The sequence below is a fragment of the Sciurus vulgaris genome (genome assembly GCF_902686455.1).
Source record: "Sciurus vulgaris genome assembly, chromosome: 5".
Taxonomy (NCBI): domain Eukaryota; kingdom Metazoa; phylum Chordata; class Mammalia; order Rodentia; family Sciuridae; genus Sciurus; species Sciurus vulgaris.
The window spans coordinates 132,881,227-132,905,521 of record NC_136465.1 but is presented as its reverse complement, the minus strand read 5'-3'; the positions used below and the strand labels follow the sequence as shown (position 1 = coordinate 132,905,521).

Below are 24,295 nucleotides of genomic sequence, written 5' to 3'. Positions count from 1 at the left end.
TAGTAGGTGAAGTGTTATTGAGTAAAGATTTCATAGGGCACTCTTCAGAACATTGACACTGGATGAGCTCTCTGGGATTTTGTGGCTTTTGTCTAGGTAGTCTAATGGCTATGATATTGGGGTAAATCTTTGAGTTTCTGTCTTTCCTCTTTTTCTTCCCATTCAGATTTGGCATAACAATATTTTTCAGAACCTTCCGATATAACCTTGTCTATTTTCTAATTTTAATTTCCAGGGCATCGGTGACTAGATATATTTCAAATTTACTGATGGGACACTTTACAGATTAAGTGGCCAATCTATGATCTCAGGGATGCCTACTCATTTCCAATTTTCTGCCTTTTGCAAAACAAGACAAAATATGTATTCTTACATATTATTGAAGTATTACATTATTGAAGTATTAGAAAAATAAATGAATAACTAAAAATTGGAATGGATACCACCATGATATCCGAAATGATGGTATTATATTCTTCTCTGTTCACATGATAGCCTTTGAAGACAATGGGAATGTTTTGGCCTAGAGGCTCCCCATGTGCAACTTGAGGTTTAATATGATTGTATAGGAAAAGTGACTGAGCAGAAATGGAATCCAACTTTAATCTGACAGAAGCACATTTATAAACATGATAATGTTTGATTTTTGAATTTGAGTTGTTCTTGACTTTTACATTCCAGATTTTATACAATGAAGTAAAGGAAGGAAAAGGGAGGGGAGAGAGAGAGAGAGAGAGAGAGGGAGAGAGAGAGAGAGAGAAGCTGTGAAGAAAAAAATATTTAGCTCAATTATGTAGGCCCACAAGGTTTATATCATTTGACATGCTTTGAATACGTATCTAAACTGAAACAGAGCTGAAAGCTATTTGATGTTCATCCATCACTAAATTTAACCTGTTTTTTGCATTATGCTTGTTGTCATGTTGCTTTAGCAGTACTTTGCGTCCCTGGGGACAGTTTTTCATCGTCTTTAGGATTTCTTCCTTTGTGGTTAGGAAAACAAATATTGCTCTATTGTACGAAGAATTCTGAGGACTTCAAGGCCTGCGAACGCTACGCATCAGGGCACGAGTGCCACTGAGCGAGCATCTCATTCTTCTCATCTTCACTATAAAAACACATCATTTTGTTCCTTGACTCCAGATGAGACTATTTTCAGAATCTCAACACATGACAAATTAGATTGCATTCACCATGGTGGGAGATAAAGGATCAACACAGAAATACATATTCTGGGGAAAAAAATAGGATAGTTGCAAACTGGCTGCTATTGTTTCATTCTTCAGCAGAGCCTACATGGCTCCAGTCACCTTCAAAACCCTCCTTACTTGGGAGGCATTTGAACATGAATTTGAAGACAAGATCCAGAGGAATGTGTTTCTTATAACCTTCCCAAATCTGACATCAGGAAGATGTTCTATCCTGTTCTCTGGAATTCATTACCCTCTATGGTTTTTCTATAACTTAACCTGGTGAGATCTTTTCCATGGAAACTGTTCTCCCTGAGCAGGTGTAATGGTGGCAGAGTTGGGGAATTTTAAAAATAAATCCAGGGTGTGAACTATTACTGTCCCTGAATATTCCTTCTAAGGCATTTTTTACTGACCTTTTTTTTTTTTTTTTTTTTTTTTTTTACAGTGCCAGGGATTGAACCCAGGGCCTTGTGTTTGTGAGGCAAGTTCTCTCCAACTGAGGTATATTCCCAGCCCCTGACATTACAGCTTGAGGTTGTTAAAATCCAAGAGACACTTATAAACCCATACCCCTTCACTTACAGTTCTCTATCTACGCTCATTAACAGGTTCACTGTGAATCACTTGAGAACTGTAAATGATAAAGATTGTAAGGACAGCTGGCTTTATTTTTAGCAGAATAAGTGCTGAACCTTGATCTATAAAATATCCATAAAAGAAAAACCACACAAGTTTCTTTAGTTTATCACTCTGTTCAGTAAGAAAACAGGAGTAAAATCCCACCGAAATTAATTCTCTCTGTTTTTTTTTTTTTCTTTAATACAAGGCTTATAACTTCAACCATGAAAATTAGAAAACCTTTCCCTCTGTTTTTCTAGAGTCCCCATGGTACCTGGATTCATACCATGCATGTAAATTGATGGTTTTGAAATGTTAGAAGCTTCAAATAGAGCAGATGAGCTGAAGTCTGGATTAGGTGGCAAAGATATTAGAAGATCCTCATATTTAAGGCCTGGGAACCCTGCAGTATGTTGACCTGGGCTCGTGTTGTACCCCTTTCCAAGACCTCCCCCTCCACTGTCTTTACCTCTGTTTCATCCCCACTTCTTCTCCAGTTGACTTAAGAATTGGGACATCATTTGATATTTCCCCTATGTGTTCTAACAGGTGAACACCTGAACTTGTTTGTCTCCCAAAATTTATTTGTCAAAGGGATTCTGCTCAGTGGTTCTAAACTGGTTTTATACTCCTACTTTCCCTTAATTATAATGTCTAAAGTTTGCAAACTAATAACCTCTCCCAGGCTTTAATTCCTGAATATGTTTTGCATTTGATAATTTAGATTTGATTTTTAGAACTGTCCTTAATGATCTATCTGTCTAGAGTGACTCATAAAAGGTATAATGTATTTTTCAAGAATGTGAAGTCATTCTCTTTTCTTTGCTACCAGCAGCCTGGGCAGTAGAGGTTATGGGCTGTGTTATGTACCCCACACATACCCAGAAGTTTCTCAAGGATTTTCCATAGCACATACCCCACCTTGCTTATGAGAACAGCTAGATTTTACAAAATGATTTAATTAAAATGGATGAATTGTTTTACTATTTCAGAATGGTAGGAGCTGATCCCCAACATCTTTTATATCTCCTCCTTCCTATTGAGTTCATAGTTCTCATGCTTAAATATCTAGCATCAATAGAAGACTTCATTATGATCTGCCAGGCAAGCCTACATTTACTGAGTGCTGGTAAATATTGTATTTTTTAAAATACAAAGCACTGAATATGACAGGGGGGATTAATCAGAAGTAAAAAGAGGTCTTATCTTTTCTGCTCTTGTTCTTCCTAACTGGTAAGAGGGCTTAGGTAGAGTTTGCTAATAACTGAACATGTTGTACACATTAAAAACAAGACTGAAACTTGGAGAAGGAAGAACAGCTCATTTGACTGGCAGGGTTCAGAAGTTCCTCCTAAGGTGTTTGGAACTAAAACTGGGCATTGAAGACTGCAAAGAAAATCTAACAGGAGGAAAGAAATTTGTTAGAATGTATTTGCTGGAAGTAGTTCCTAGGTAAAATGTCCATTTTCCTGGGTTTCCACTTTTTATCTGTTCATCTATTGCATTATTGTACACTTTTCTTATTGATTGATTATGGATTCTAGGAAGTAAACAATAAATTTTCATTCATGTGTCATGGCCAGTAATAAACTCAGCTCAATGAAGGCAATTGATAATGAAATTATAGTTTACAGCTTTGTGTATAACAATTGAAGTAAGTATTCTGGGATTTGTAATATTTTTACTTAAAATGCAACATATTTCACTATAATAACTTTGAAAAGCACAGAAAACTTATAAAAAGAAAAATAACAACATCTATATTCTCACTAGTCAGAAATAAACAATAATTTTTAAAAATTTTTTTGGTAAATTCTTGGAAGGGTGGTCATGTACTACAAGACAGGCAATGTATTTCCTAGCTTCAGGGTTTGCCTTTCACAAGAAACTAAAACATGAACAGTCCTCCTGAAGTAAGACAGGCAGGGATCCTGGCTCCCATAATTGGCATACAACACATGCATATTCTTTTCAACCTAGCTTTTTTCATTTGTTAGGATCTCAAAATATTTTTATGTAGAATAAATATTTATTTCAAATATATTATAAAATAACTAAACAGTGTGTTATCTTTGAATGCATCATAACTTTAAATAAAGTCCCTACTATTTAACTTTTTTTCAATTTTTAAAATTAAAATTAAGGTCATGACCAACATCCTTATAGGTATAATTTTTAACTTTATCATAATTTTTTGAAGTTAAATTTCTAGGACACTTGATGGGAAAAAAAAATAGTCTGAGCATTTAAAAACTTTTATTCATGTCTAACTTAAAATTTTTTATTGGTGTCTAACATACAAAAGTGTACAAATCACAAGTGTACAACTTGTTGAAACAGCACCTAAAATCCCCTTGTGTTCCCCTCTAGGTGTGATTCTCCAGGGAGAACCATTATATTGACTTCTAGTTTCACAGACTATTTTGCCAAACTTGGTACTTCATGTAAATGGAATCATACATTGTTAACGGGCTTCATCCATATTTCAGCATGTATCTGAGGAGTATTTGTTCCAGTATTGATAGAATTCCATTGTAGGACTATACCACAACTTGTCTATTCCACTAAAGAACATTGGGTAGTTTTCAGTTGTTTAGTACTATAAATAAGACTTTTAAGAATATTCTAGTTCCTGTCCTTTGGTGAACATGTGTACATATTTGGTTAGGCATATGCCTAGGTAGAATGTGGTTAGGTTATAGGGAATGTACATATTCAGCTTCAGAAAAATGCCAAATTGCTCTGCCTATTTATTTTTCCACCAGAAATATGAAAATTCAAGTTGCTCTTCATCATTGCAATACTTTCATTGTCTGTCTTTTCCATTTTAGCTATACTGGTGAATGTGCAAATTTAAAATTGTAGTTTTAATTCAAACTTTTTCCTGATAGCTTAAGAAACCACTTTTTCATGTTCATGGTTATTGACTATTTGAAAACCCTCTTTTGTGAAACGTGTGCTAAGTTTGTTGTCCATTTTCTAATGAGTTGTCTATCATTTTCCTATTGATTTGTAAGCGGGTATCTAAACATATTGATGAAAGACCTTCAAAACGTCAGAGGCATAAACAAATACTTAATCTGTTGAGCACTATGAAGAAGAGATAGTCCTTGAAATTCACATAGCATAAAGAAAATCGGTTGTGTGAAGAGAATCAAATTGATTGATTTTAGGCTTTAGAGGATATTTTCTTTCTGGCCTGGCATTTTAAAAATAATGCTTTTTCTGAAATCCCTAATGTCTCTTAGAACATGAAACAAAGTGCAAAAAATATAGATGTTTATCCTGACATTTTATTTATAAGTATTACAGAAAAATCAAAACGTGAGAATGCTCCAGTCCAGCAATCTGGAAATAAAATAACAAGGAAACAATTTAAAATTCTCTAAAGAAGAAACAAAGAAAAAATTATTCTAAAATGTCTAAGTTTCAAAATGTATCTCTATTTAGATGGTGATGATATATACAGGGATATACAGCAGATGTGCTGGCCTGTTTCCAACCACTGCTTGGAGGTTTTGAATTAAGGAAAGACTGTTACATTATGTGCAAAATGCCACTTCAGTTCAGAGTCTGCTAGTAAATGGTAATACCAACTTCATAGTCTTTTCAGGCTGATTAGTGAGAAAAGCATTCCCAGGTGCAAGTTTAAATTGTTTTTAGGAATGAGGAGAAAGAGGAGGAGGAGGAGAAGGAAGAGGAAGGAAAGAGAGAAAGACCTAACACATAACCCCTCTCTGAATCCTTCTAGACACTCTGTAGGTTGAATGATTTTGTATTTCTAAAATTAGTTGGGCTTAAGGGTCATAATATTCCTTTTTCTCAAAACAAATAAGCATTCTCCTTACTTTAAAAATTTTTTTTTATTTTTACAGACTGCATTTTGATTCATTGTACACAAATGGGGGATATCTTCATTTCTAAGGTGTGCACGATGTAGATTCATACCATTCATGTAATCATACATGTACATAGGGTAATGACGTCTGTCTCATTCCACCATTTTTCATATCCTCCACTCCCTCTCATTTCCCTCTATGTAATCTAGAGAATTCTCCTTTGTAAAAAAAAAAATTAGGTGATGTTATAGTTAGGTCTGTGCATACAAAGAGCTTAAGTTAAGAGTTAAGTGGGCTGAGAACTCACCAGTCCAGTTGGGCATTCGTCCAAAATATCCACAAATTTTACAACTTTCATCAATTTGGGATTGGACAAAATAGTGTTGACAGTTCTTCCCATTACTCTTCCAGCTGCCAAAGGAACATCATCCTCAGAACCTGAGCACCAATGTCTGCGTGAAACTGAATTATGCAGACTTCAAAACATTTAGAGAAGTATATTTTGTGGAGATAAGACCAACACCACTTCACCTGTGTGTGCTCAATCTTTGCACATCTGGCTTTACTCTCAGTCCCCTTGACTTTCTTGTGTAGCAGAGCAGTATTTACTAGTTTGTGGGAAGGCCAAAAAAAGATATTTTAAGTTGATAATAAAAAGGCAAAGAAGAGGACATAAAACCAAGTAATTAAGGAACAAAGGTTTTCTTTTCAGCCAAGAATTTCCTGATGAAACTATATAGATTTTATCCACAAAATCAATACTTTATTACAATTATTTCTCCAAAATCTTATTTATGGCCACACAGGAAACTTTATAAATTCACACTAAAGAATAAAACCCAGGCCACCACCCATACCCTAGGGTAAAAATGGAAGGCAGGGGAGGGTTGAGTTTTAAGAAAATTTTGGTTGACTTGACTAGGATAGCTGCTCATGGTGGATTTCATCAAATCATGTGACTTCATCAGCAAGCATTGCTTTTCTTTCTTCTATGAACTTTTGACCTACAATGAACATCAATTTAAGATCAAGGCCCATGACCCAAAATCATTGTTCTGGGACTTATTATAGAAAGAAATGAATCAAGAAATGAGGAGTGAAGTCCAAATTAACAAAGAGCACCGTATAGACAAGATCAGTGGGGATTTTATGTGACTTAACTAGGACTGAAGTGATTTAAAAGCTATATGGTTGTCATATATTTTAGGCTCAGATCTGAAGCAATATCACCTTTAAGAAGCAAAATACCATAGTATTATAAATTGTTTTCCTGTAAGTGCTCTAGAAACATAAATTTTTCATGATATATTTTTTTCATAACTTTTTATAAGGTGGTATTTTAAGTCATGAGATTGGTGTTCATGAATGGCTTGTGGGAACAATATAATTACTTCTAATCATGTCTCATGCTTATCTCAGGATTGAATTTCAATCTCTGAACATAATGATGGCTCTATTCACAAGGTGGATCAAAAGTCTGTAACTACCAATGCATGATAAAGATCTCCCTTTCCGAATGAGAAAGAATAAAAGTGGAAATAAGAAACATAAAATTATGAGGGATTAGTCTACTTAGAACTTATGTTTTGAATCATGTCTTTTATCTACAGTGTTCACAGTATGGAAGTCTATTAAGATAATTTTAAATTAGGTTTTAGGCACCGCATAAACATAAGACTTGAAGGAACCACAAAATTAGAGAAGCTGGTTTTGTCCACAATTCTGAGTGAATACTAATTTTTTGTGCTCAGAAAGTTTCCAACAATATTTTCTTCGAAGCACAGAGGTATCACCCCAGAGTTATCATGTTTAAAACTGAATACCTGACTTGTGTCACTATTTGCTCAAAAACACTTAATCAATATTACATTATGTTTGGGATTAAATTCCAAATCCCTTAGCCTGACATTCAAGAGCCTCCAAAGTTTACATTTCCAGTCTTATTTTCTATTATTATTGATTATTCTTTCTTAGATCACATGCACCAGAATAGAACTGGATGCTTATTAAAAATGAAACTAAGCCCTCTGAATAAATCTTATACACATTAATGCAGAGATCTCCTCTTATGGATGAACTCTCTGTATCAAGAAGGGTGGTCTAATGACTTGTGAGGCAGAGGCAGGAGGATCACGAGTTCAAAGCCAGCCTCAGCAAAAGGGAGGCGCTAAGCTACTCAGTGAGATCCTGTCTCTAAATAAAATAAAAAATAGGCTGATGATGTGACTCAGTGGTCAAGTGCCACTGAGTTCAATCCCCAGCACCAAAAAAAAAAAAAAAAAAGAAGTGGTCTACTGTTCCAAATACTCTTTCTTGGGTTTTATTTTTGGACTTTGATTCATAATGTTCTATTTGACAGTCAAGATTCAACTCAATTCTAATTCTCTCTGTGAAATCATCTCTGGGTGGTTTCTTTTGAGACTTAATTTTTTCATATGTAAAAGGGAATAATAAGAAATTTAAAATGAAAAGATGAAGGCTGGGGATATAGCTCAGTTGATAGAGTGCTGGTCTCACAAGCACAAGGCCCTGGGTTCAATCCCCAGCACCGCAAAAAAAAAAAAAAAAAGAAAAAAAGATGATTATGAAATAGCGCTTTCATTACACCTAAAATCTGAGTCCCAGAGCTCAGGGATGTTATCAGTGTGATATGGGATTGGGATTCAGTCTTGTGTGATTTCAAGGAAATCCATGCACTTGCACACTGTTTCTCCTGGAATCAAAGGTGTTGAACTAATGAGTTGGTGAATGATTTTCCTCTGTCCATTATATTCCAGAGACGCTTTAGGCATTTAAAGATGATCAATGAACTTCTCATTTTTACAACATAGGAGTCAAATGGGGACATTTTACATAAACATTTCCCAGAAGAAAATATTGGTCTTCTAGAATTTTCAAGAGCACGGTCCCTCTGACAAAATATTTTAGCTTTGGGATATCTCAGAACTTCCTGTGTTTAGATCTTCATGAGTTTATGTAGACCTCTGGCTCAGAGGGGAGAGGGATAGATAGAATTTAAATTCTCCAGAGTTGTTTCCAGATCTGTCTAGACTATCTAAAACAGAAGGAAGTAGAGGGAAAATTTGAAGTAAAACTTGCTCTAAAAGGCGTGTACAATAAATCAGGGTCCCTTTCTAGAAAGAAACCAGCAACAATGAACAAGTACAGATCCACCTTTTGGGGAATTGCTGAGGATACAGACAGACAATTGGCAGTGGGCTTGCTTCAGCTCTAAGAGTCCCTCATCCCAAGTTTCTGAACCATTTTATTTGCTCCCCCAATAGCTTTCTTAAATGACTGGCCTTTCTGTTGTCTCTGTATCAACCCTTAACTTACTCCCTTCTCAGATAAAAAGACATTTCTGAAGAACTTCTGAATTTCTTTCAACTGGTTCTTTTGGTATACTTCCTTAGTAGCCTCATTTTCTTATGGCTTTAGTTTGAAAATGCAAATATAAAACAAATATGCTGTGGATTAGGAAATTTACAAGTAAAATTACTAAAGTGAAAATTCACAGGAAATAAGGAAGAGAGGAATTGAATGTTTACCTATCAACAATGCAGTTTAAGAAATGAGAAAAGGCTATTTGAAGTTGCCACGCTTGGAAAGCACCTGACTCAGCCCTGTTGTGTTCTGTGACTAATCTACATAGTCGCTGAACAGTTGGAAAATACTCTTGCCAGGGGAAACTTTGCAACTTCACTCTCACGTCGAGAAGCAACTGAACTTTTCTGGCAAACAGGTTAAAGGGCTCTAAGGCCACCACAGGCTCAAAGCCATTGCCATTTTCAAGGGTTTGTCTGAGGTGACAAAGGAGATGGTCAAGGGAATGAGACAAGATGGAATTAAATATGGATGGGGGATCATGCATCAGGTGAACACATTGCCCATAGTCAGTTCATTCAACACGACCATATTCCTGGGTTTCTCAAATCAGGATATGTGAATTCACTAAATGAAATATGGGGTTGTTTGGACCTTGGATTTTCCTATTATAAAATAGAGAGACACTCAAGGTTCGAAGAACTCTTGAGTGTATCTGAACCACGCCTCCCTGCAATCCATCTTAAAATCATCTTAAAATCTAGTATATTGTATTTTTTTTACTTCTAGAATTTCTACTTTTTTTTTTGGGGGGGGGGAGCCATCTCTTCCTCTCTTTCTCCTTCTCTTTCTTTGTCTCCACAATCTTCTCTCTCTGTTTTAATGGAGTCCATTTTTTTTTTTTTTTTTTTGTAAATTCATTATGTCAAAGCCCCTTCAGAGTACTCTATAATCTTAGTTCCTTGGCTACGAATTCTTCTGCTTCTTTTACCCAATGACAATCTCTTGCAATTCTATGTTGTCTATGTGCTGTGTAATTTTGTCATACCTCTTCTTTAGTGGAGGAGTTGCATGTAGAGGTAACTGTGGGACACTTTTTAGATTGCTAAATGGATTAAAATGTTCTTCATTGTCAGATCACATTTTTGTGCCAGTATCTTAGTTCAGTGTTTCTAATATTGCATGGATAATGAATATTTGACTCTGTACTCTTGCAAAATACAGGGTTGGCATTCCAATTTTTTTTGTGTATGGGTTTTTCCATTTCCAATCATGGTAACCTTGGAATAGCTGTTGGAGGTTTTCCCAGACTCCTTGCTGTGCATGAGGTTTATAACCTGGATTCTGATCCCTGGACAAGTTTAGCACTCTGGACCCCAGGGTCCCTATCCAATTCCGAGACCTGATTAAGCTATACAGTTTCAGTTTCTACCCTCATCTCAGACTTTGGGTTTCTTCTTCATTCCTGTGTCTGGAGATTTATTTTTATTGATTTGAGCTTTCCTTTGTATATAAATAAACTTTTATGTAATTTAAAGTGGATCTGGAAAAGATAGTGGATTGCTGTACCTGCTCAGTCATGTATTTTGGCTGGAGGTCTCTGGATCTCATCCTACTTAGCAGTCATCAGCCTAAAGGGTAAGCAACTATGTAATGAAACACAAATATGTTTTTTTAAAAAATACTTTAAGTTATAGATGAGCACAATACCTTTGTTTTATTCATTTATTTTTATGTGGTGCTAAAGTTCAAACCCAGTGCCTCACACATGCTAGGCAAGCATTCTACCACTGAGCTACAACCCCAGCCTCCCAAATATGGGTTTCAGAATCTTGTGGGTTTGGGTTTAATCTTCCTTATGGTCTGCTGTTTGTGTCCTCTCCCACGAATTTGTATGTTGAAATTCTAACACTGAATATTGGGAGTCTTTGGAGACTGGACCTCTAAGGAAGTAATTAAGGTTAAATGAGTCTATAAGGGTGGGGTCTGATCCAATATGATTAGTGTTCTTAGAAGACCCCAGAATGCTGCCTCCTTCTTCCCTCTAGTCACCACCCAGGCATGTGATCACTGAATGTCATGTGAAGGCAGAGCAAGAAGGTGGCCATCTGAGAGCCAAGAAGAAAAGTCCTCACCAGAAAACAAACAGGCATTAGTAACCTTGATTAGGACTTCAAGACTTTCAATTGTGAAAAACAGATTTCTGTTGTTTAAACTTGTCTATGTTATTTTGTTATGGCAGTCTGAAAAGATAACACAACCCTGCATTCTTATCACCTGTGGAATCTAAAGACAGTTCCTCAAGGTCTCCGATTATCTCTTTTGTCCACCATGAAAACAGTTTACAGACACCTGACTGGAAGGGCAGTTGTAAGGAAATGGGGAAAATGACACTAAAAGTTGCTAGTAAATAACAAAATTTTACTTCCCTCACCCTTCCCTTCCTGTGGCTGGCCATCTCCAGAAGCGGGGGCCCGTTACACACTCAGGTAGTCAAGTCCATTTTTAAACATTTCTGAGACTTTTGTTTTAAATCCCACCTTTGATTACCGCTTTGTTTCTTATCTCTTGGGAGTATGCAGGGGAGGTTTGGAGACCAAAACAAAAGAAACAAATAAAACAAATCCTCTTTTTTATGTGACCTATTTCTGAACCAATGGAAAAATAAATCTCAGGCATCACAAAGGCATTAAAACACCCATTACATGGATGAAGGTGCATTGTTGAAAACAGCTTAAGAGGATTTCCTGAACTAAGTTGAACATACCTAACAACTTGGTCACAGGCGCCAGAGGGGCCTTTCTCCCCACAGGGGACACAGGCTGTCCCAGGAAGCCCCTCCCCAGAGACATCCAGAAGACAGAAGGGCAGAACTGAGAATGTTCAGTTTTTTTCTTCCAGATTTGCCAGCTGGATAATTTTTATTCCTCTGTGAGGAGGAGGGACAGAGAGAGTAAGAAAAAGGAGAAGAGGAGGACTTGACAGAGTACTTCAATACCATCCCCACCTGGGAGAAAAGGTTCCCACAAGGAAATATTAGGGGAAGGGAAAAAGCATTCCTCAGACCATAACTTCAGAGGTCAAAAGTAGAACGTGACTTAATCATGAAGAAAAATGTGAAGGCCCAGCATGTGCTGACGTATCTGACGAATATTGAAGGGAACCGGAAACTGGAAGGATATCCACTGCAGAACGCCAGCCAGGCAGGGTCAGCGGGTGTGAGACCTCAGAAAACAGGTAGCCGAGAAGGACACCGCAGAGCAGGCATGAACTAAAAGCAGGCTGAGATGACAGACAAGTAAAATTTGTATGCAAATCTGCGAGGAGGGAAGATCCATTCCCAGAAAAGGCTGAGGGAAGCAACCCCCACCCAACAGGACAGAAGAGAGGAAAACTGGGGTGGAGATTTGTTTGTGTTAAACAGTCAATTAAAAGATAAAAGGGAAAGACAGTGGGATGAGGCAGACCTCATTGCCCTATGTACATGTATGATTACACGAATGGTGTGACTCTACATCGTGTACAGCCATAGAAATGAAAAGTTGCACCCCATTTGTGTACAATGAATCAAAATGCAGTCTGTAAAAATAAAAATAGATAAAAATTTTAAAAAAAGATAAAAGGGGAATTCTTAAAGACAAAAAGCAAGACATAAGGAAAAATAATCTTCTGGCTAAAGCAGTTCTGTATCTATGATTGTGTGTGTGTGTGTGTGTGTGTGTGTGTGTGTGTATAAGAGACAATGTGGAAATTTCAAGGAAAAATTTAATGAAAATTTAGCACAAATTGGAAAGAAGCACATTAACAACTAACAGAAGTTAGACTAAAAGAAAGTAAAAATTTTCATGAAAGTTTGAAACAAGTTTACCTGTAATCTGATCAATTATAAGCTTTTTCATAGTCTATGTCATTTGATATAACTTAGCTATTTAGTTCTGGAAATGTTAGTCAAGTTCCTAACTTGTCATATGATCATGGATGTCAACAAGGGATCTGCAAAAACATAGTAGCTAGTGTCTCCCACGTTTTCTATCATTTTCATCGAATAGAAACTGTCATCAGTTTTAAGCTGCACCATTATTTTATATATCATAAAGAAGGGGAAAATGGCTGCTAATTAAGCTCAAATAAAAGTTGCTGTCAGAGCTGAGAGTGTGCTTCAGAAGTAGAGCATTTGTCTAACACATACAAGATCCTGGTGATTCTTAGCATCCTACCTTCCCCCCAAAAGTAGACATAAGATTGTAAGATGCTTTCAGATCTCAGAAATGGTGATGTGTGAAAGAAAAACTATATTTTAAAATTAATGATATACAGTATTTTATTTTCTTAGTAACATTTATCAGAAGTCGAAATGATATTATTTGTTTATTCTATTTTCTGTCTCTTTGCTTTAGAACTTAAGCTCCTTGAAAGTCAGGGACCTTATTCACAACTGTAGACTTTGTCTAAGTCAGTATATGTATATAATAGGGAATATTTGATGGTTGGTTATTCTTGTACAAGGGACTGATTTAAGAAGGAACTAAGAAAAATCTGGAATTCATCTGATGTAAGTCACCCACTTAAGAAGGATATTCTTCCTAAATTAATTCTCCTACTCAAATATATTTTTAGGTATCCCCCTCTTGACATTTCAGAATATCCTCCTCCACCCCACACACTCACACCATGGCTTGGTTCAGTTTTCCGTATTATCAGGGATTGTAGACTATCATGGGTGAGTAATGTGCCCATTGTACACAGTTCAAATACTTGAAGTTTGCCTAGGAAGGTGTCATGTTGAAGACTAATAATACCTGTCAGTATTCAAGCCATAACCAAGTTTTCCGCCAGGATAAGGGTAGATCATGCTTCTTTGGATGGGCACCAGGTAAAATAAATGGCTTATATTTAGAGACCGTGCATACAAAAGTTTGGGTCTCTAAATCCTAAAATCATTCAGATGTGGCAAGGTTCTTCTGCTGTGGGTAGGTGGAATGCAGCCATGGAAACTGATGGAGAAGCCACGGTCTCCAGGATATATGCACTCATTGAGAGCAGGGTTGGACAACCACAAGCAATATTTAGATTGTATTTTTCCTTCTCTTTCTTTCTTTTTACAGGTAACACAAATTAAAGTATGTACTAAGTGCATAGGATGCCATTCTATGAAGCATGTTTATCTTAATTTAAAGGCAACCCAATGAGATTATTTCTATGAAGGAAGGATTAATTCCTTTGGCTCAAGTTGGGCCAATCCAGAGAAAATTTCTGAAAGAACTATGTCATCTGACATTGAGAAAATTAAAATTCCTGAATTGCTGTTGTGAATATGATTCTATTGGCTGTGTTGAGTATTTAAAATAACAGCTGCTGTTTATAGGATGGATTTGGAAAGTGTTCTGATACGTAATTCTTTGGCCTCCAGAGCAGACTAGTGAGAATGAGTCTTCTGAAGACAGAGACCTTATCTGTCACCACCTCTGTTCTACTCAGACATAGTAACATGTACGTAGTAGGTATTAAAGAAAAAAAGTGATAAAAGAAAATATATATTTGAAAATATATATTTTCACTATTATAAATTATTTACTCATGATACCATTTGTTATTTTTGTTGGCGATACGTCCTATTTCTAGAGTATTTTAAAGTAGTGTTTCACATTTCTATTTTGCATCCCTTTCCCATCCTCCTGGATTAGACAGCATATCAAAGAATGACCTCTAGACTCAAAATGTTTGTCTCCTATTATTGGCCTACCATTAACTAGCTGTGAAAAAACTAGAAGATCTACTTGTTTTCTCTATGCTTCAGGTTTTTTTTTTTTTTTTTTAACTTGTAAAGTGGGTAAAAAAAAAAATAACAGATAATTTCTAGGGTTGCTGTAAGGACTGAATTAGATAATTTACCATTAGTGACTGGTTTATGGTGACTGTGAAGTCAAGTGTGAGCTGCTTGCTGCGAGAGCTTTTTCACACCTACTATCTTATTTGATTCTCATTCAACCCTATAAATGAGTAAGAAAACATTAGTCTCATGTCACATGAAGGAAGCAGATCTAAGTAGTCAGAAGGACTCCCCATATTCACAGGTCCTGCCTGCTGAATGTCAGAATCCATATCTTCTGGTAGAGGTATCCAGAAGATCTTGGCATTTAAGTATGTATGGAACAATGGAGTCTCTCTGGATCTCATAGTCCTTGCCAGGAAAACAATATTTCTAAGGTTCCTAAGAGCTATTTCCTTACTGTATTCACCTTTTAGTTCCTGGAGTCCTAAACAGCTGTGTGCCACTTCTGACAATTGAGAAGGCACTGATGTAGAGGATCTGAGGTACAGATCAAAGCCCATGGTGGCCAGACAAATTCAAGTCTCTGAACCAAGTGCCCAACAACCATCCATTCTCTGTGAAATATTTCTGGAGTACATGTTCATGGTACTGTTACCATCAAAGCTTATTATTTATTGAGTGCCATCCTTTTGTGTGGGGGTTTTGCAGATCACACACCAGGCGGGCCTGCCTCCAAGGAAATGCAGATGGAATTCAGATGGCCATGATTCATGAGATAACAATAAAGGGACTCAGGTTGTGCAAACATGGTTTGCAATGAGATCAGCCTTGGATGGATTTTGATAGGAGAGAGGGGGAGAAAGCTGCTTGGCACTCAAGGAGCAAGATATTTCCAGGTATAAGGGCATCATGAAGGTCAGAAGGAAAAGGAATGAAAGGAAAGAGGTGGAAGAGCGAGTGCCAAGATCACCTCAGTCATCCGAAAGGAGCACGATGGGGAGGAGCAGAGTTCGATCAAGTGATGGGGTCCAGAGTCGTCTGTCCGTGGCTGTGCCCTGGTGCCATGTGCTGTTTGTCCTAGGACAGGCTGAAAGAACATGCCCTGCCTTGTTAAAGGAAGTGATTCCATACAGCTGCCTGGTCCAGGCAAGGAGTGGAAAGTTATATCACATCTGTGCTGGTTTTTAATCTCTGTTTGGTTTTGTTTGTTCAAGTTAATGAAAATGATGTGCTATTGTTATGTAGTGATGCCAGAAAAAGTTCCACCAGAGATTTCAAAAATGTTTTTGGGACTGTGCCCATTTCATGTGGTTTCACTTTCCTCCTCCTCCCCTCCCTGCCCTTTCACTCTCCCTTCCCCTGAAGCCCTTTTCTTGTACTGTTGGATTCATATCATGTAATGGAAGGATATTTGGAGATAATTCAGCCAGGCAAGCAATCCAACCCCCAAAAGATAAAGTGATGGGTGAGTGGAGTTAGGATCATTTCAGAAACCTGTTTGTAGAACCATCGAATAGCAGCACATAATTAATGGCTCCTCAAATTCAGCAGGAGCTGACGAAGTAGGCTGAATATATACCTCCATCTGGGAATAATTATTAGTAATTTATAAACTCCTTAAGGAAAGGAACTGTGTCTTCACCTTCCTCTGCCAGCCCCTTGGGTGCCATAGACTGTTTGGTGCATCTAGTCTTTCCAAATTTATTAAGTACTGGGCACTGTGCTAAGACACCAAGACATAAGGCTTTTCTACCCTCATGGAACTTAAAACTTTCAGGAAGAGAGTAAAACAAGACAGATTATGATATTTGTGCTCAGTAAGATAAAAGTGAAGAGATACAGGGGCTTTTTAGTGTGCATGTTTTAGGGGGAATGTCGCTCAGGATTCCCAGTGACAGAAACTCCATTTAGACTGAATTAAAATGCAGACTGGCTTAGTTGACTGCAAAGTAAAAGGTATTACTAGATTTGAGCTGATCAGGTACTCAAATAATCTACAAGGAATCTGTCTATCTCCTTTATTTTGGTTCTGTCTTTGTTTTGGGCTAAGACAAAGTTAACCATTGGTAGCTCCGTATTTATACTATGCCACCTAAGTAATAATGGCAGCCAAAGAATACTTCTTACCAATATTTTTTTTTTTCTGGAAATTCTGGGTTCCTCTTGTTGGGGCAACTTTGGTAAAATGCATATCCATGAACTAATTGCTGTTGCCAGACAGATGGAGCAGACTGACTCGGGAAGTCAGATCATGGTCCACTTGCCAGAAGGGAGTCAAGAAGGGAGAGTCAGGCCCGTTCAAATCACTGGACTCAGAGTAAGGGAGAGGTATTTTTCCAAGTAAAAATCAGGGTTATCAGAAGAAGAGGATGCACATGGTGGGTACAGAAAACCAACAAAGCTTGGAGATATCACCAACAGTGGGAATGTAAGAACGGAAAACAGTAGATCCTAAAGGAAGGACAGGTTTGAGAGGTGGAGATGAGGACCAGGAGACATCCAAGTGCACTTGATAGAGCCTGGGCATAAGGGCACACCTAACTTCAACAGGGAGCTGTGTAATATTGTGCCTAATTATGCAATCACAACAACACGGTGGAAGGAGAACAGGTTTTGATGAACAGTCATCAATTTCTGTCATGAAGGGGACAGAATTCTTTTTTTTCAATTTGTTCATTTTAGATCTTGACAGTAGAGCATATGTTGACATATTATACATCATGGAGTATAACTTATTCTAATTGAGATCCCATTTTTATGGTTGTACGTGATGTGGAGTTTCATGCCGTATATTCATATATGAACTTAAGAAAGTTATTTCCAATTAATTTTACTATCTTTTCTATTCCCATCCCCCCTCCATTTATTCCCCTTTAGACAAAATCCAATAAACTTTTATTCTTCCCCCTCCCCCTTATTGTGTCTTAGTATCTACATATCAGAAAGAACATTAAACCTTTGATTTTTTGGGATTGGCCTATTTCACTTAGCATAATAGTCTCCAGATCCATCCATTTACCAGCAAAAGTCATAAAGTCATTCTTTTTCATGGCTGAGTAATATTCCATTGTGAATATATACCACCTTTTCTTTTTCCATTCTTTTGGTGAAGGGTACCTAGGTTGGTTCCATAGCTTAGCCATTGTGAATTGAGTTGCTATAAACACTGATGTGGCCATGTCACTGTAGTATGCCAATTTTAAGGCCTTTGAGTATATACCAAGAAGTGGGATAAATGGCTGAAATGGTTTCATTCCAAGTTTTCTGAGGAGTTTCCATAGTGCTTTCCAGAGTGGTTGCACCAATTTGCAGTTCCACCAGCAATGTATGAGTGTACCTTTTTCCCCACATCCTCACCAACATTTCTTGTGACTTATATTCTTGATTGTTGCCATTCTGACTGGAGCGAGATGAAATCTCAGTATTGTTTTAATTTGCATTTCTTTAATTGCTAGAGATGCTGAGCATTTTTTCAAACATTTTTTGACCATTTGTATTTCTTCTCTGTGACGTGTCTGTTCCATTCCTTGCCCATTTATTGATTGGGTATTTGTTTATTTTGGTGTTAAGTTTTTTTTTTTTTTTTTTTTTTTTTTAGTTCTTTATATCCTGGAGATTAATGCTGTATCTGAGGTGCAGGTGGCAAAGATTTTCTCCCATTCTGTAACCTCTCTTTTCACATTCTTGATTGTTTCCTTTGCTGCAAAGAAGCTTTTTAGTTTGATACTGTCCCATTTGTTGATTCTTTAATCAGTGAATTCGTAAAGGGATTCACAGACTATGGTGTTGAGAAGAGTAGGAATTAAGCAGGATAAGATGGCTAGTGAGGTATATGTGTGGTCAAGTTAGTGCTGGAGAGGAGATCCAGGGAGAAACACATGTGTAAGTATAGGTGGGTGTGGAAGGATTTTACACCAATATATTAACACTGCCACCTCGGGTATAGGACAGGAAGGATAGAAAAGGAAGATATTCATCTTTTTTCCATGTAGCAAAAGCATTTAACATAGAAAATATGTATTGTTTTTTGGATGAGTTACCACAAAATATGGTAAGAGATCTGCAGAAAGTGGCATTTAATACAATAGATTTTTAGATCTGAAGGAGAACTTGGACATGATTTCTGGAAACTAAGAGAGGTAAAGTAACTTTCTAAAATCCCATGCAAAGCAAACAGACATTGGGATCAGAATCTATGTAACTGCGTTAAAAAAGAAAAACAGCATCAGGTTTTATAATTGTCCCCACCCATCATCTCTGTTTTCTCCAGATTTCCTCTGTGTGGATAACTGCTATTTACTGAGACACACTGGCAGCCAGGCACTATGCAAGGCTTTGAAGATGCAGAACTGAAATGGGGTTGTGGGGACTCTGGGCTCCTAGAGCATAGCCTAGTTTTAGTTCGTTCATTAATGCCTGTCAACTAAGGAAGGCAATATAAACAATATGTAAACAGTTTTCCCATACATGGTTATAATAAAACATTAAATTTGGAACCATACAGCTAAAGCTTCCCAATTCTTCAATATCTAGGTCATAACTTTGCTGTTATTATTTTATTCTCTTGGTTACCATATGATACGTAAATGCAATTTCTACTTGAGTCTTGTATCATCTCATTTGGCAACACTGGCCTCACCTTCAATCGTTGTTCAGTCACTTTAGGTGCTTGGCCCATTGGATCTAAGAACAGTATTCATTCCAAATTAGAAAAGAGAAAAAATAACAAGAAAGTTGGGATTCTCAGAATAAGTTCTTGTAGTGACGTCTTCCCTAAGAGGCAAAGGTCTGTAGTAACTTTCTTTGGGGATGTGTTAATTATTCATTATGAAACAATTTCTGTAGGAGATTCCTACCAACTTTATTAGGATCCATGATTTTGTAAGCTACATTCAGATTTCTACACAGCGTTATTTGACATTTCCAGGAAATAAAAGGTTTATTCAAGTAAAAGAAGGGTCAATGAAGTGGAATGACAGGGGAATTTATTCAAACACTCTCACCTGAAATGGGTTTAGATTTGAGTTGGATGGATAAAATAGCTTTTTCTGAATCCTTAATCTGAAGCTAGGGGGAAAAAAAAAAAAAAAAAAAAAAAAAAAAAAAACAAAAGACGTGAGAACAGATTTTTAGAGTCAATTTAACTTTAAAACACCTGAGTTCTCCACCGTTGAACACTTCTCCCCCAGCATGAGCTAAGGCAAGGTAGTAAATTACACATTACTTGATAGGTGTTAGAACCTTCTAGCTGTAACTCATTGTGATAAAACAGAAAAAGACAGATATATACCTCATTGGTCAGAAGGCTTTTGTATAGCTATTGGCCTGATTTCATGATTTGCTTTTATGGTAAAAAAAGATATGCATCATGATCATCTGTCTCTCTGATTATTTCTTGGCATCAATGGAGACTTTTGTTTTCTCAAAAACAATCCAGTCATTTAGAATAAAATTGGGCCTCAAATGCAGTTCTGGACCTAAAAGCATTTCTGCACATCTGGATTCTCTTCTCTACTCCCAATAAGTTACATCTTCTTAGGATAAAAATATTGAGAATAATCTTCAGGTGTCATGTCTTTCTGTATTTGTAAAATACGAGGGCAGAGGTGCAATGAAGTGGTGATGAGGAAACAGGTCTACCTGGAACACATTTATTCAATCATTCATTCCACAGACATTTACTGAGTACTTGTTACTGAGTACTTGCATGGACCCTGCACTTTAAGAGTCAACAAGATAGGTATTCCTGCTAGGCAAATATAAATTGGATCTGACAAAATACTTATTTACCAACAATTGTGATCCTATGACAGAAAGAGTTATTAGGTGATAGGAAATTATATAGCAAAGAGACTTGATTTGGTCTGGGGAATCCAGGAAGATTTCCTTTTGTAAGTGTCATTTCAGCAAAAATCCTGGAAGATTAATGGAAACAAATGAAGGAGGGGCACAGGAGAGGTTAGGCAGAGGAACAGCATGTGCAAAGGACTAGAGGCTGAGGTTGGTGCATTTGACAGACTGAAAAGTAGCAGATAATACCAGCTCCTACCTCCACATGAGGCCTATTCTCAGGCACCTGAGCTGTCAATCTGACATCTTCTGGGTGTCTAACAAATGGCTAACCTCAACAAGTGCAAAACACACCTCTTGATTTTTCTCTTAAAACCTGCTCCTTGCCCAGCATTTACTCTTTCAGAAACTCCATTTACTTAGTTGTTCAAATCAAAGACCTTCACAACTTCACTCTAGTTTAGCTCTCACTTTCATATTCAGTCCCACAGCAAATCTTGTTGAATTGAAAATATTCCTGCATATAGCTGTTTTTCAACAGCTCTGCCACTGCTGTCTCAGTCTAAGCCACCATTGTGTCTCACTAGGGCTGATGCAAGAAATTTCTGACTTCTCTCTCCATCTCCGCATTGCACCTCCTCAGTCTATTCTGCAAATAGGAGCTCCAGTGTAGCTTTTAAAGCATCAATCAGATCCTGGGAGTCAACAACTCAAACCTTTGCAAGGCTTCCTTGAATTCTAATACCCTCATCCTGTCCTACCTTACCTGACTCCTGGTTACCTTGCTGTTACCACCTTGTGCCCTTCTGCCATCAACAGCGGAAGTGTTTTCCTTGACAAGTGCACTTCATGTCCCAAACACTTTCCTTAATGCTCTTCCCTTAGGTATGTGCATGGCTTGTTCCTTCTCTTCACTTAGGTCTGTCTGCAAAGTCTCCTCAGAGAGGCCTGCCTTTGGCATCCAAACTAACAGCACCTCTCTGCCTCTGTCAAACCTTGTTCATTTTATTTTTCTTTATGACACACAGTTCTACTAAGCAATTGTATAACATATTCCATACATATTTGTTTTGTTGAGAGCATGGCTCTTATCCTCTTTGCATATTTTTCTAGGACTTAGAAAAGTTTGTGATCCATTGCAGGTACTCAGTAAATGTTTGTGGAATGAAAGACTGAAAGCTATAGCTGACATGGGGAATGTGGAATGAAAGACTGAAAGCTATAGGTGACATGGGGAATGAAGAGAGGAGTGGTACAACATGGAGCTGGGGAAATGTGTGCTTTGAAATATGCAGGGCTTTGTAAGCCATCTGATGTTTGGACTTTGCGATAGGTTGAATCGTCAATGTTTCCTAAGGGCCCATGCATTAAAGGCTTGGTCACCAGCCTGAGGTAGGATTAGAAGGTGGCAAGACCTTTAGGAAGTGGGATCTACTGTGAGGAGATAGGTCGCTGGGGGTACACCCCCGAGGGGATATTGAAACCTTGGCTCCTTCCATTCTCGTTGCTTCCCAGCCACCATGAGGTAAGCAAGCTGCTCTACCACACCCTCCTCACTTTGATATGCTCTGCTCACCACAGGCCCCAACGCAATGGACAGGCTGGCTATGGACTGAATCCTCCAAAACTGTGAGCTAAAATAAACCTTTCCGCTCTCTAAGTTGATTATCTCAGGAATTTCAGTATAGTAACAGAAAGCTGGCTAATATAGGCTTTCTCATAGGAGGTGTGAGAAGTCATTGAGGATTTTAAGAGGAGACCGATTTTACACTTTAAAATTTTCAGTGAAATTGTGAACTTGAATGTTTTCTTAATCTCAGGAATAATTTCAATGGGTCTTCAATTCACAAATGCATTCTAACTGTTTTATGCAACTATGCTTAACAAAACTCACTTGTGTGAGATTAAAAATAATTCTTCCTATGGAGAAGAATAACCTGATAGTATATAATTTTCAGTCTAGAAGACTAGTAACTGCTACATGATTTTAAGGATAAAATGTTATTATAAAATATCAAAAATAATTTTATTATTGACAACATATGCTTTCTTATGCCTTTATCTATTATATTGTCTTGATATAGACCCTGTTGACTTATATTCTCATGAAAAGAGTAATTCAAATGTCTATTCTGAATTAGAGGATTTTAAAAACACTTCAAAACTTTTCAAATAGAATCTGGACCACACTTTGGCACAGAATTTTTCAAATATCATTATATGGACTGCTAATGTTTCCCAAGATATTCAGAGCTGTTTTATGTAAATGGAATTCTGGTGCCAGACATGCCTCAGAAAGAATAGAACAAATGAAGCTAAGTGTCTTTAATTCAAGACTTCCCAGAGCCTATAATTTGCTAATGAGCATTCTGAACCTCCAGAGGGGGACATAGAATGTATCACTCCCAACTCCCCTTTATTATAGAGCACCTGCTCTGGATAACATGGTCTGGGAATTGCTGATGGACTAGGGTGCAAACAGTGGTTGTGTAATTCATAGGATGCTAGCAAGGGTGGCTTTGAGGGCATGCACCTGTGCAGTCATCTGAAGCTCAGGAATCGTGTGTCTGGTTTAATGTTTTGCTATGACCATCTTGAAACTTTTCATAATTGTTTTTCTGTCTTTGATTCATGTTTTGCAGGTAAAGTGAGAAGGGATACAGGAGTATGCACGTAAGCAGAGGATTTACACTGAGCAGCAGATGTGCACAAGAGGGGTCAGGCTAGTGTGCACCCCAGTGGTTGATCAGGCTCACTGGCATGCATGCAAATGGGGGCAGTCAGAGCGAGATGGGGACACAAGGTGGCAGCTGAGCCTGGTACCTGGGTCCATATTGGTGATGTCTACAAACGTATCAGCAGCAGATGCAACAGTGGCAATGGCACACTCTGAGCCCCAAGAGAGAGGAGGGCATGGCCTAGAGTTCAGTCAATAAACTTGGTCAGTAAATTAATATTATTATTATTATTATTATTTGTAGTGCTGGGGTTCGAACCCAGGGCTTCATGCTTGCAAGGCAAGCACTCTACCGACTGAGCTATCTCCCCAGCCCAGTAAATTATTACACAATAAAAGTGTGCACAGAATATCTAATAAAGAGTATTAGGGTGTTACTAGAATTCTTCAAAGATATTAGAATCTCTTATTATGAAAATTGCTGCAAAATTGCAAAGCAAATACTGTATACATAGGCTTAGAAATGGAAAATGAATTTAAAGATTATCAGTGCCTGGAACATAACATGGCATAGAATACTTTGGATGAACAAATTATTAAGAGGAAGAAATTTTATGATTGCACAAATGGTATGAATCTACATTGTGTACTACCATAGAAACAAAATGATGTACCCCCTTTGTGTACAAGGAATCAAAATTCAGTCTGTAAAAAATTAAATAATTTAAAAAATGAAAAAGAAAATACAGTGATAGAATGTATAAAGAGATACTTTGAATAGTATAGAAATCATGAAGCCACTTTTAGTTTCTTATATAAACTCCTCAAGTTACAAGAAATGTCAGAGAAACCATTAAAATGCCATTGCATTTTACATTTACAATTTACAATTGCAATTTATAAGATGTATAGGAAACTCGTCTGTTTGAAGAATTCAATCATTTAAGTGTCTTTACCTCTAGATTTGCGAAAATTTATACTTGAAATAACTTAATATGAAATTTATCTCAATGTCCAGTCTTTATAAATTCTTAACAACTTTAGTATCAGTTGCATTAGCAGAAAAATATTTCTCAAGATT

The 24,295-nt window shown here is 37.2% G+C and overlaps 1 long non-coding RNA gene across 1 annotated transcript in view; it reads left to right on the top strand.

Moving 5' to 3' along the window:
• The window catches only part of LOC306661967, a 63,961-nt gene extending 40,517 nt beyond the window's left edge, over nucleotides 1-23,444 (top strand). Inside the window, exons 2-3 of the long non-coding RNA XR_013764021.1 lie at nucleotides 22,119-22,166; nucleotides 23,180-23,444. This is a non-coding gene — a long non-coding RNA (uncharacterized lncRNA). The remainder of the gene's footprint in view (nucleotides 1-22,118; nucleotides 22,167-23,179) is intronic.
• Nucleotides 23,445-24,295: the final 851 nt, after the last annotated feature.